Here is an 11,899-nt window from a genome sequence, read left to right on the forward strand (position 1 = left end):
TGGACCTGGCAGTTCCCAGCTTTGTTATCTTGCCCTCTGTCAGCCACTGAGGTCCCAGCATGTCTAGAGAATGAGTACACGTAAGTAAGCCAACATCTGCTTTTGTTTCCACACTGCAGCCAGGATTCACTCTCCTTCTTTCCATAAACACTATCTTAGTTCAAGATTTTGTTGCCAACACTTTGGACTGGTCTGTCTTCTCTTTGGACGTCTGCCTGAGAAATCTTCTCTGTGCATCACTGTTGCATAAAAGTCAATGGGACCACCCTGCCAGTGCTAGGAAGGGTTTGTCTTATAATACCTATGGATTTAGAGAAAACCCTTCTCTCTTAGATGATTAAAAAACCCTGACAAAACCAGGTAAAGGCAGCCACAGTGCATGGCTTCAAGACTACACATTGAGTGCTTCAGGATGAAGAAAAACCAACATTATGAATAATATTGATGCTGTTATTAAAAGTAACACTATGACCTTAGAAAGACCTTACTATGGTATGAAAATGCAAAACAAACTTCACAAGCAATTCAATATGGATATGACTAAATCCACTTCTTCACAAGGGTAGGACTTTGGGAACTATTTCATAAATTTCAAAAATAAGATTTTAAATTAGAAAAAACCAACAGTTTTGAAACAACTCTACACAAGCCTTTTAAAATAATGTTAATTGACATAGGCTGCTGCTCTGGATCAGTCTGACCACCGTGTTCTACACATCTTTTTATTTTATGGGATAAGTATTTCTCTCAAAAGTTGAGTGAAATTGAAGACTTTATAAATCAAATTCTATTTTAAATAGAGAACTTATTCTTTAATTTTGGAGTCTTCCTTCCCTCATTTAAAAAAATGTTGTTTTCTATTTATTTTCTTTCATTATAATAAATTTTTAATAAGCATTATATCCCCAAATTGAAACTGTCTATACTTGCTTAGGAAGAATACTTTCTGAATTATCTGAACTCCTTCAAACCAGTCAACAATTGTAACTTAATTGTTATGACTTTGGAATAAATCTAAAACTATCAGATCTTCACATTATTGCTGTTTTGTGGTTTGACTAGAGCTGATTGCATGAAATGGGTGCTCAACAAATACTAACTGAGGTAAATGTTTCTGTAATAATTGTGATCAATGGTCAAAACTTTATTAGCATGAACTTTTTAATAGGTGTATTTTTGAGTAATTGTACAAAAACTGCACATATTTAAAGCATACAATTGGATGAATTTTGACATATGTATAAATTTGTCATGAAACTTCACTACCATCAGAATAATGAACATATTCCATTACCTCCAAATATTTCCTCATGCTCTTTTTTTTTTTTTTTTGCGGTATGCGGGCCTCTCACTGTTGTGGCCTCTCCCGTTGCGGAGCACAGGCTCCGGACGCGCAGGCTCAGCGGCCATGGCTCACGGGCCCAGCCGCTCCCCGGCATGTGGGATCTTCCCGGACCGGGGCACAAACCCGCGTCCCCCGCATCGGCAGGTGGACTCTCAACCACTGCGCCACCAGGGAAGCCCCTCATGCTCCTTTTAAATCTCTTCTTCCTACCTCTCCCCATATGTTCCCCTACTCCAATCCCTGAGTAACCTCTGATCTATTTTCTGTGTTTTCTAGAATTTTATATAAATTGAACCATGCACTATGCACTCTTTCTTGTCTGGCTTCTTTCATTCACCAAAATTATTTTTATATTGCTCCATGTTGAAATGTGCATCAACAATTCATTTATTTTCATCACTGAATAATATTCCAGTTTGTCTGAAAACAATTTGTTTATCCATTCACCTGTTGATGGACATCTGGGCTGTTTCCAGTTTGGGGCTGTTAAAAATAAAGCTGCTATGAACATTCATAAATAGGTCTTTATATGATTATATGCCTTCACTTACCATCGGTAAATACCTAGAAATAAAATGGCTAGATCATATGTTGGATCTGTCTAAACTTTTAAAAAACATTTCAACTGTTTTCCAAAGTGTTTTGGAAACTCCCGCCAGTCATATAGGAAAGTTCCAGTTTTCTGCATTCTTACCAACGCTTGGTATAGCCATTAAAAAAATTTTTTTTAGCCATTCTCATATGCATGTAGTAGTATTTCATTATGATTTAATTAGCATTTTCCTAATGGCGAATGACGTTGAGAACTTTTTATGTTCTTAACATTTGATATTTTTCAGATCTGAACCTTTTATTTGTTTATTTGACATCTGATATTTTCTTGGTGAAATGGCTGTTCAAAGAGTTTGCCCATTTTTTTTATTGTTTTTTTGTTTTGTTTTCTTATAATGAGTTTGAGAATTCTTTAAATATTTTGGATCCAAATCATATCACAAATATATAATTTACAAATATTTTCTTCCAGTCTTCATCTTTTTAACAAGGCTTTTCATGGTTAAAAAGGTTTTATTGTTTATAAAGTCCAATTTCTCAATTTTTCCTTTTATGGATAGTGCATTTGGTGTCAGAACTCTGCCTAGTTTTAGATCCCAAAGAATTTCTTTTATATTTTTTTCTAAAAGTTTTATAGTTTACATTTTACATTAAAAATCCACAATCCATTTAAATTGTCATATAAATTATGAGACTTGTTTCCTTTTTTTTTTTTTTTGCTTATGAATGTCTAATTGCTCCTTCCTCCCTGTTAAAAAAGCTACCCTTCCTTCACTGGATTGCTTTTGTACCTTTGTCAAAAATCAGCTGGGCATATATGTATTGGTCTACTTATGGGCTCTGTATTCTGTTTCATTAATCTCTATGTCTGCCCCTCTATCAATATCACACAGTCTTGATTACTATTGCTGTATAATGTCTTGAAATGGGGGTAGAACTACTCCTCCTGCTTATTCTTCTTTTAAAAAATTGCTTTTAACTATTTTAGTTCCTTTGCCTTTCCGTATAAATTTTAGAATAATCTTGTCTATATTTACAAAAAACCTTAGAAAAATTTTGACAGGACATGTGTTAAACCTTAATGTCAGTTTGCAGAGAATTAACATCTTAACTATGTTGAGTTTTCCAGTCCACAAACACAACATGCCTGTCAGTTATTTAGGTCTTCTTTGATTACTTTATCAACATTTTGTAGTTTTCAGCATACAAATCCTGTACATGGTTTGTCAAATTTACATCTAAGTGCTTAATTTTTTTGAGCAACTGTAAATGGTATTATATTCAAAAATTTAATATCCATGAGTTCAGTGTTAGTACATAGAAATGCAATTGACTTTTCTATGTTTATTTTGTACCTAGTGATCTTGCTGAACATACCAGGAAGTTTTTGTATATTCCTTGGTATCTTCTACATAGACATTTCCAACTTAGCTTTTTTTAAACATCACCCTATTTGTGAGGTGGGGGGTTGCAGTGTTAGGGGGCCTTGTTACAGTCTGGCGAAGGTGGAAATTTATGTTTCCCCCTAGGTCTTTGCTGGAATGAGTAAGAGTGAGGCCATAGCTTTCTCTGTGGTGTTTGGCTAGAGCAGAGCTGTTACTATCTCAAAGTTCTCTATCTTACTAGGCTACCCATTTCCTACAACTTTGGCTACAGAGAGCAGACTTTTGTTGTGACTTTTTTCATCTGTGCCTGTTGGCATTCCCAGGTTGCTGTCTTCATCAGCTCCAAGTCTGGGACATACGAGGCAGCAAGAAAACCCAGGGAACTCACCAGTTTTCAGTTCTGTGGGTCCCAATATCCCTAACCAATCTTCTTCTCTCCCCTTTCAGATGCTCCTTATACTTGTTTTATATGTAATATTCAGGGTTTCTCTCGCACTTAATGGAAGAACTGGGAAAAATTACATCTATTCTACCTTCCCATAAGTGGAATCACTCATTTGTTTTGTTGGAGTTATTCTCAAATTTTATTGTGAAAAATAATATGCTCCAGCAGATAATATTTTTGTTCCAGGTTTAAAAGAATTACACAGTACTCCCATTTTAAAAGCAGAAAGTCACTTAGTTTAGTAACTTTTTTCCTGATGAAATCTTTTAACTCGGTTTTCTTAAAGTGTTACTTACCAGAGCAGTGGCCAACATGGCAGAGTAGGAAGACCCTGAGCTCACCTCCTCCCATGGGCACATAAATATTACAACAATTTATAGAGCAACTACTGATAAGAAAGACCTAAAGACTAGCAGGGATTATCTTCTACAAATAAAGACATAAAGAAGGAACCACAACAAGACAGTAAGAGGGGAAGAAACTAGTCAGGACCCATATGTCCAGGTGGGTGACCCACAAACAGGAGGATAATTACAATTGCAGAGGTTCTCCCCAAGGAGTGAGGGATCCAAGCCTCACATTGGGCTCCCCAGCCCGGGGGTCCTACAATGGAAAGATGAGCCTCCAGAACATTCGGCTTTAAAGGCCAGTGGGGCTTAATTCTGGGAGAGCCAAAGGGCTGTAGGAAATAGAGAGCCCCCTTGAAAAGGCGCACACACAATCTCACATGCTCTGAGACCTAGGGCAGATGCAGTAAGTTGAAAGGGGCCTACTGATCAGACCCACCTGCTGATCTTGGAGAGCCTCCAGGAGAGGCAGGAGGCAACTGAAGCTCACCCTGGAGACATGGGCACTGGCAGCAGCCATTTTTCAGAGATCATTCTACCACAAGGATGCTGGTGGAAACAAGGAAGTTCTCAAATAAACAACCTAACCTTACACCTAAGGGAACTAGAAAAAGAAGAACAAACAGAACCCCAAAGTTAGTAGAAGGAGAGAAATAATAAAGATCAGAGAAGAAATAAATGAAATAGAGACAAAAATAGAAAAGATCAATAAAACTAAAAGCTGTTTTTTTTTAAAGATAAACAAAATTGATAAACTTTTAGCCAGACTCATCAAGAAAAAAAGGGAGAGGGCCCAAGTCAATAAAATTAGAAATGAAAAAAGAGAAGTTACAACTGACACCACAGAAGTACAAAGGATCATAAGAAATTACTATGAACAATTATATGCCAATAAAATGAACAACCTAGAGGAAATGGACAAGTTTCTAGAAATGTACAATCTCCCAAGACTGAACAAGAGGAAATAGAAAATATAAACAGACCAATTACCAGTAATAAAAATGGATCAGTAATTTAAAAAAACCCGAACAAACAAAAGTCTAGGACCAGAAGGCTTCACAGGTGAATTCTACCAAACATTTAGAGAAGAGTTAATACCAATCCTACTCAAACTATTCCAGAAAATTTCAGAGGAAGAAACATTTCTGCACTCATTCTACAAGGCCAGTATCACCCTGATACCAAAGCCAGACAAAGATATCACAAAAAAATAAAATTACAGGCCAATATCTCTGATGAACATAGATGCAAAAATCCTCAACAAAACAGTAGCAAACCAATTCAACAGTACATCAAAAGGATCATACACCATGATCAAGTGGGATTTATCCCAGGGATGACAGGATGGTTCAGTATCTGCAAATCCAATTACTGTGATGCACCACATTGACAAGTTGAAGAATAAACATCACATGATTATCTCAATAGATGTGGAACAAGCTTTTGACAAAATTCAACATCTGTTTATGATAATAAAAAAAAAAATTCTCAACAAAGTGGGTATAGAGGGAACATACCTCAACATAATACAGGCCATATATGAGAAGCCCACAGCTAACATTATGCTCAATGGTGAAGAGCTGAAAACATTTCCTCTAAGATAAAGAACAAGACAATGATGCCCATTCTCACCACTTTTATCCAACATAGTATTGGAGTCTTTGCCACAGCAATCAGACAAGAAAAAGAAATAAAAGGTATCCTAATTGCAAAGGATTAAGTAAAACTGTCATTGATACCTTACATAGAAAATCCTAAAGATGCCACCAAAAAACTACTAGAACTCAGCAATGAAATCAGTAAAGTTGTTGGATACAAAATTAATATACATAAATCTGTTGCATCTCTATACACTAACAACAAATTATCAGAAAGAGATTAAGAAAACAATCCCATTTACCATCACATCACAAAGAATAAAATACCCAGGAATAAATCTAACTAAGGAGATAGAAGTCTTGTACTTGGAAACTATAAGATGCTGATGAAAGAAATTGTAGATGACACAAACAGATGGAAAGATATACCATGCTCATGACCATACTACCCAAAGCAATCTATACATTCACTGTAATCCTATTGAAATACTGATGGCATTTTTCACAGAACTAGAACAAGTAATTCTAGAATTAGTATGGAAACACAAAAGACCCCAAATAACCAAAACAATCTTGAGAAAGAAAAAGAAAGCCAGAGGAATCATGCTCCCTGATTTCAAGCTATACTACAAAACTAGAGTAATCAAAACAGTATGGTCCTGGCACAAGAAATGGAAACATAGATCAATGGAACAGAATAGAGAGCCCAGAAATGAATCCACACTTATATGGGCTATTAATCTGTCTAAGAATATGCAATGGGGAAAAGGCAGCCTCTTCAGTTAAGGATGTCCAGGGAAACCTGCACAGCTACATGCAAAAAAGATCAAACTGGACTACTTTTTCAAGCCATGCACAAAAATAAATTCAAAATGGATTAAAGACTTAAATGTAAGACCTAAAATTATAAAAATTCTGGAAGAAAACATATGTAGTATGCTCTTTGACATTGTTCTTTGTAATATTTTTTTTTGGATCTGTCTCATCAGGCAAGGGAAAAAAAAGAAAAATAAACAAATGGAACTACATCAAACTAAAAAGCTTTTTCCCAGAGAAGGAAGCTATCAGCAAATTTAAAAGGTCGCCTACTGAATAGGAGAAGATATTTGCAAATGATATATCCAATAAGGAGTTAATATCCAAAATATACGAAGAACTCACACAACTCAACATGAAAAATACCAAACAACCTCATTAAAAAGTGGGCAAAGGATCTGAATAGGCGTTTTTCCAAAGAAGACATACAGATGGCCTACAGGCATATGAAAATGTGCTCAGCATCACTGACCATCAGGGAAATGCAACTCAAAACCACAATGAGATATCACCTTGCACCTGTCCGAATGACTATTATCAAAACGACAACAAATAACAAGTATTGGCAAGGATGTAGAGAAAAGGGAACCCTTGTGCACTGTTGGTGGAAATGTAAATTGGTACAACCACTGTGGAAAACAGTATGGAGATTCCTCAAAAAATTAAAAATAGAACTATCATATGATCCAGCAATTCCACTCCTGGATATATTTATCTAAAGAAAATGAAAACACTAATTAGAAAATATATACCCACCTCTATGTTCATTGCAGCATTATTTACAATTGCCAAGATATGGAAGCAACCTAAGTGCTCATCAATAGATGAATGCATTAAGATGTGGTAAATATGTATATGTATATACATACATACACACACACACACACACAATGGAATATTACTCAGCCATAAAAAATAATGAAATATTGCCATTTGTGACAACATGGATAGACCTAGAGGTATTATGCTAAGTGAAGTAAGTCAGATAGAGAATGACAAACCCAGTATTACTTCACTTATATGTGGAATCTAAAAACCAAAACAAATGAACAAATATAACAAAACAGAAACAGAGTCATAGATACAGAGAACAAATAGGTGGTCTCCAGAAGGGAGGGGTTTGGGGGGAGGGGAGAAATAGGTGAGGGGAATTAAGAGGTGCAAACTTCCTCTTGAAAAATAAATGTCATGAGTATGAAATGTACAGTGTGGGGAATATAGCCAATAATTAGGTAATATCTTTGTATGGTGATGGATTATAACTAGACTTATCATGGTAATCATTTTGAAATGAGAATTTAGGAACATCAAATCACTACATTGTATAACAGAAATTAACACAGTGTGGTAGGTCAATTATACTTCAAAAACAAACAGACAAAATCACAGAAAAGGAGATCAGATTTGTGGTTACCAGAGGCAGGGTTTGGGGGGAGGGAGAATTGGATGAAGACGGTCAAAAGGTACAAACTTCCAGCTGTAAGATACGTAAGTACTAGGGATGTAATGTACAACATGATTCATATAGCTAACACTGCTGTATGTTATATATGAAAGTTAAGAGCGTAAATCCTAAGAGTTCTCATCAAAAGGAAGGAAAATTTTTTCTATTTCTTTAATTTTGTATCTATATGAGATGATGGGTATTCACTAAACTTATTGTGACAATCGTTTCATGATGTATGTAAGTCAAATCATTATGCTGGACACCTCGAATTTATACAGTGTTGCAGGTCAATTATATCTCAATAAAACTAGAAGAAAAAAGTTTTACTTACACGTGTCCAGAAAAAAAAGTTCCTTCAATGACAGTGTACTCTAAGAGGTACTTTAATAGCTGCATAGTCACTCCCCAGAGATGATTCTTTACAGGACAGTTGTTCAGATGTGAGCTCATCCTTAGCAGTACTGTGGTTCAGCAGCAGATTCTAGATCAGGTTATAGTTGAGCAGGAAATATAAAGAGATGCTTCTATCCAAACACAAAATTACTCCACAGTGGAGAACCAGCCCCAGTGGCCTTTCCGGGTGAAGTGGCCACTGGCTGCCGTGTCATCTACAGCACTCAGTGGGCACTTTCTCATTTAGTTCAGCCACAGAGCTTATCAGCACAGCCCTATTCTAACCATTTCTATCGAGTTTTCACCAATAGAGTCAGGATTGTATACTGGTTAAATTTTGAAGTCAGAGAGATTCAAATTTGAATTATATAATTGTCCTCATTCCCACTCTTATAGCTAAAGGTGGACGAGACCCTGTAACTAAGCACCAACGGGGAGAGAGACAGAGACAGAGACAGAGGGGAGCAAGAAATGAGGAGTGTTTTCTCTCTAACAAAGGATGCTGAACAGCTAAACACAAAAGCCCACTGCACAAGGTCAGGAGGGAACATGCTAGTCTGAGTCTGAGATGCAGAGCTTGCAGGTTGAGGAGCAAGTTAGCTGGCAGAGAGGTTCCCAGGACAGGACTGGTAGGCAGCCAACACAGTAAGGAGACCACGGAGATATGGGGAGAAGTGGAAAGCCTGAAAACCAGTTCAGGTGTGAACTTTACAAGCATGACTCAACCACTGTGGCATCCCTCTTATGCTCAGCTCGGTGTGCGTGGTCTGGGAAAGCAACACCCATGTTAAGTTCACATCTAGCGGTGGTGTCATAGAAGAAAGGAAAGAGCTGAAACTGGTTAGCAAGTCCTGGGCTGATGGGGTTTGTGTCAAGCGGGGTCAAGTATAGAGCTCTCCCTAGAACTAAAGCAGGGGGCTCAAATAAGGGCAAGTAGAGTCATGGAAGAATAACAAAACTGGAGGGGCCAGAGAAGGACTAGAGACTGAACTTGTAGGGTCAGGTCTGATGGGATTCAAATAGAAGCAGGTTGAGAACAGTAAGACAGGGTCATGGTCAAGTTGTTCAAACATCACGGGGTGCTGCTTGTGAGGATCTAAGGACAAGAAGGCAGAGAGATGTGGTTTGAGCTGGTGGGACAGTTTTAAGGACCAGGAAAAGAGTAGAAAAAAGATACATCTTTTTGGATGGAGATAGAGGCCATCTCCCTACCTAACAGAGGGAAGCTTTAGTTTGGCTTTCTTACCCTGACTTACCATAGAATCATCTCCATCCTCTTTCCAGAAATGGGAAGGCTTGGGAAGGCAACCAGGTTTATGGGTTTCTGGAAAATAGGATTACTCATCCCCATCTACCAAGCAGAACTTCAGCTGTAAGCTACCAGAGAGTAGGAAAATTGCCACCTGGCCAGGTTGCCACAGAAGAGAATTGGTGGCTCTGGGTCCTTTTAAGAGGAGCTGAGAAAGCAGAGGGCTATGGTATAGATTTCATTCTCTAAGTCCAGGAAAGCAAGGTGAGAAGAGAAAGTATCAACCCACATCACTTCCTTTGGACCTTCATAACATCATCTCTCTCAAGGAGATGGCGTGATACACATTTCTCCCAAATAGGTGACCAGTAGTGAGTTTTAGACCATTCTCGCAGGGACAAGGTCACAAAGACCTCCCCACAAGATTATGGAAAAGGGGGCAGGCAAGTAGAGAACAGCCGTTCGGTAGACAACCAGTAGTGTCTGTGGCTGAGGCAGTTGGGTTGTTCCTTTGGTTTATTTCCCTCAAAGAGGCAAAGCCACATCATTTGAAGGCATTTTAGGAGCTGTAATCTGCCTTCATGAGATCATGGGTATTGCTGATGTCCTAGTTCCAGGGAAAGCAATTCCATTTTAAAATTCTGCTGTGACTCTCCAAAGAATATTTCCTAATTTACATGTAAAAGCAAGTCATTAAAAAATGCAACTTCCTTTTATTTCTATGTTTAGCCTGTAGTTCTTCGAACCTCACCCTCTGGGCTAGCAGCCCACAAAGATCTCATAGCACTTATTAAAATACGTAATTATTCAGATGTATCTGTTTATTTATTTGCCACTCCCATCACTTTTACTGTAAGACTTATCTACCTTGTTCTCCATTCTTTCTGAGGCACATAGCAGCCAGCCTGGGACACAGTAGTCATTCAATAAAAATATATTGAATGAATAAATGAGCAAATGAAAAATTTGGGTGAGGGAACTATGAGGGAGGCCTTTGGAATGGAAAAGGCACCTAGTATTATCAATGTCTTCACTAATTTTTGTTGAGCACAAAAGATTATTTTTAGTGCTTGCCTGATACCTATTCGGGAACATTATGGGGAAGAAGGGCAAGAAATGTACCCTTTCCATTGACTTCCATCAGTGTTTGTATGTGGATTGTAGCTACACCGAACACAGTTACTTTCTCACCACCTCCAAGAAGCAGAAAGTGACTTGTAATTCATTTTTGTGTTCTAGGATCCTGGTTGAAAGTAAGAGAAAGAGAGTTCCATCTTTCCAATTCTCCAGGGATCTCAAACTCCCCAGTTTTCACCGCTGTGTGCCACGTTCCAAGAGCTGACCCAGAGGGAGTCCCATCCTGAAACAGGTGGGCACAGCTGCGTAAACACCATCCTCATTTTCAGGTAAAGGGCTCCTTGGACCACTCTCCCTCTCAGGTGGAAAAGCGGAGAGTAGAGTCTCTAGTGACTGTGTGAGGAGAGGCAGGGTGGAAGGTCTTCAGAGAGGCACCAGCTGATGGAGACTTCAGGAGACCATAGAACAGCTATGTCTGTCCACTGCTCCTTTACCACAGAGAGAGGAAAAAGAAGGAAAAGATGGATCACGCAGCGAGTGGGAGGGAGTGGGTACGGAAATCAAGTTTATGTTAGAATCGTTCCAAAGGATGGTAATGGAAGTGGGGAAACAATGGGAGTCTCTGGAAGGTGAGATGGGACACTGGAAAGTTGAGGTCAATAAACACCATCCCTGCTGCTATTGGTTTTTTTCCAATTTTCCTCCTTTCTGTTGATGCTTTTCTTGGCTGGGACTTCCTCAGATGAGTCCTAGGGAGCCTGAACGGTGACAGTAAAGCCGAGGAAGGGAGAAAACTGAGAAGCATTTCAAAAGCTTCTTCCCCAACACTCTTCTTCATTTCCCTTGTAATCCAGTTTTAGGAATAAAGACCAGCCAGGGAAAGAGGTTCTGACTCGAGCCTGCCACGGCCCCAGTCAGCCATTTCTTCTCTTTGTTCAGACCTTAAAATCCTGTGAGGTTTTTATAAACTTTCTAGCAGAGGCCCTGCTGATCTGACGATTCATTAGAAGGGGAATGGAAAACGTTATGAGAGATTTTCAGCGAATGGGTAAAATGTGTAGGGCAGCTCCTCTCCAAGCCCCTGTTGCCTCGAAGGCCGCCTTCCTCCAGCCTGCAATCTCTGGCTCAGTGTGAAAGGAGGCTCTGCTTGCCCAGGGACCAAGCACTCTTCCAGGAGAGTAAAATGCCCTCAGCTGGACTAGCAGACAGACGAAGAGAATGCCAGAGGAGAAGGCCATGGGCACT

The sequence above is a fragment of the Delphinapterus leucas genome, chromosome 7 (genome assembly GCF_059928025.1).
Source record: "Delphinapterus leucas isolate spDelLeu-1000000601 "Yukka" chromosome 7, BTC_Dleu_Yukka2, whole genome shotgun sequence".
NCBI lineage: Eukaryota > Metazoa > Chordata > Mammalia > Artiodactyla > Monodontidae > Delphinapterus > Delphinapterus leucas.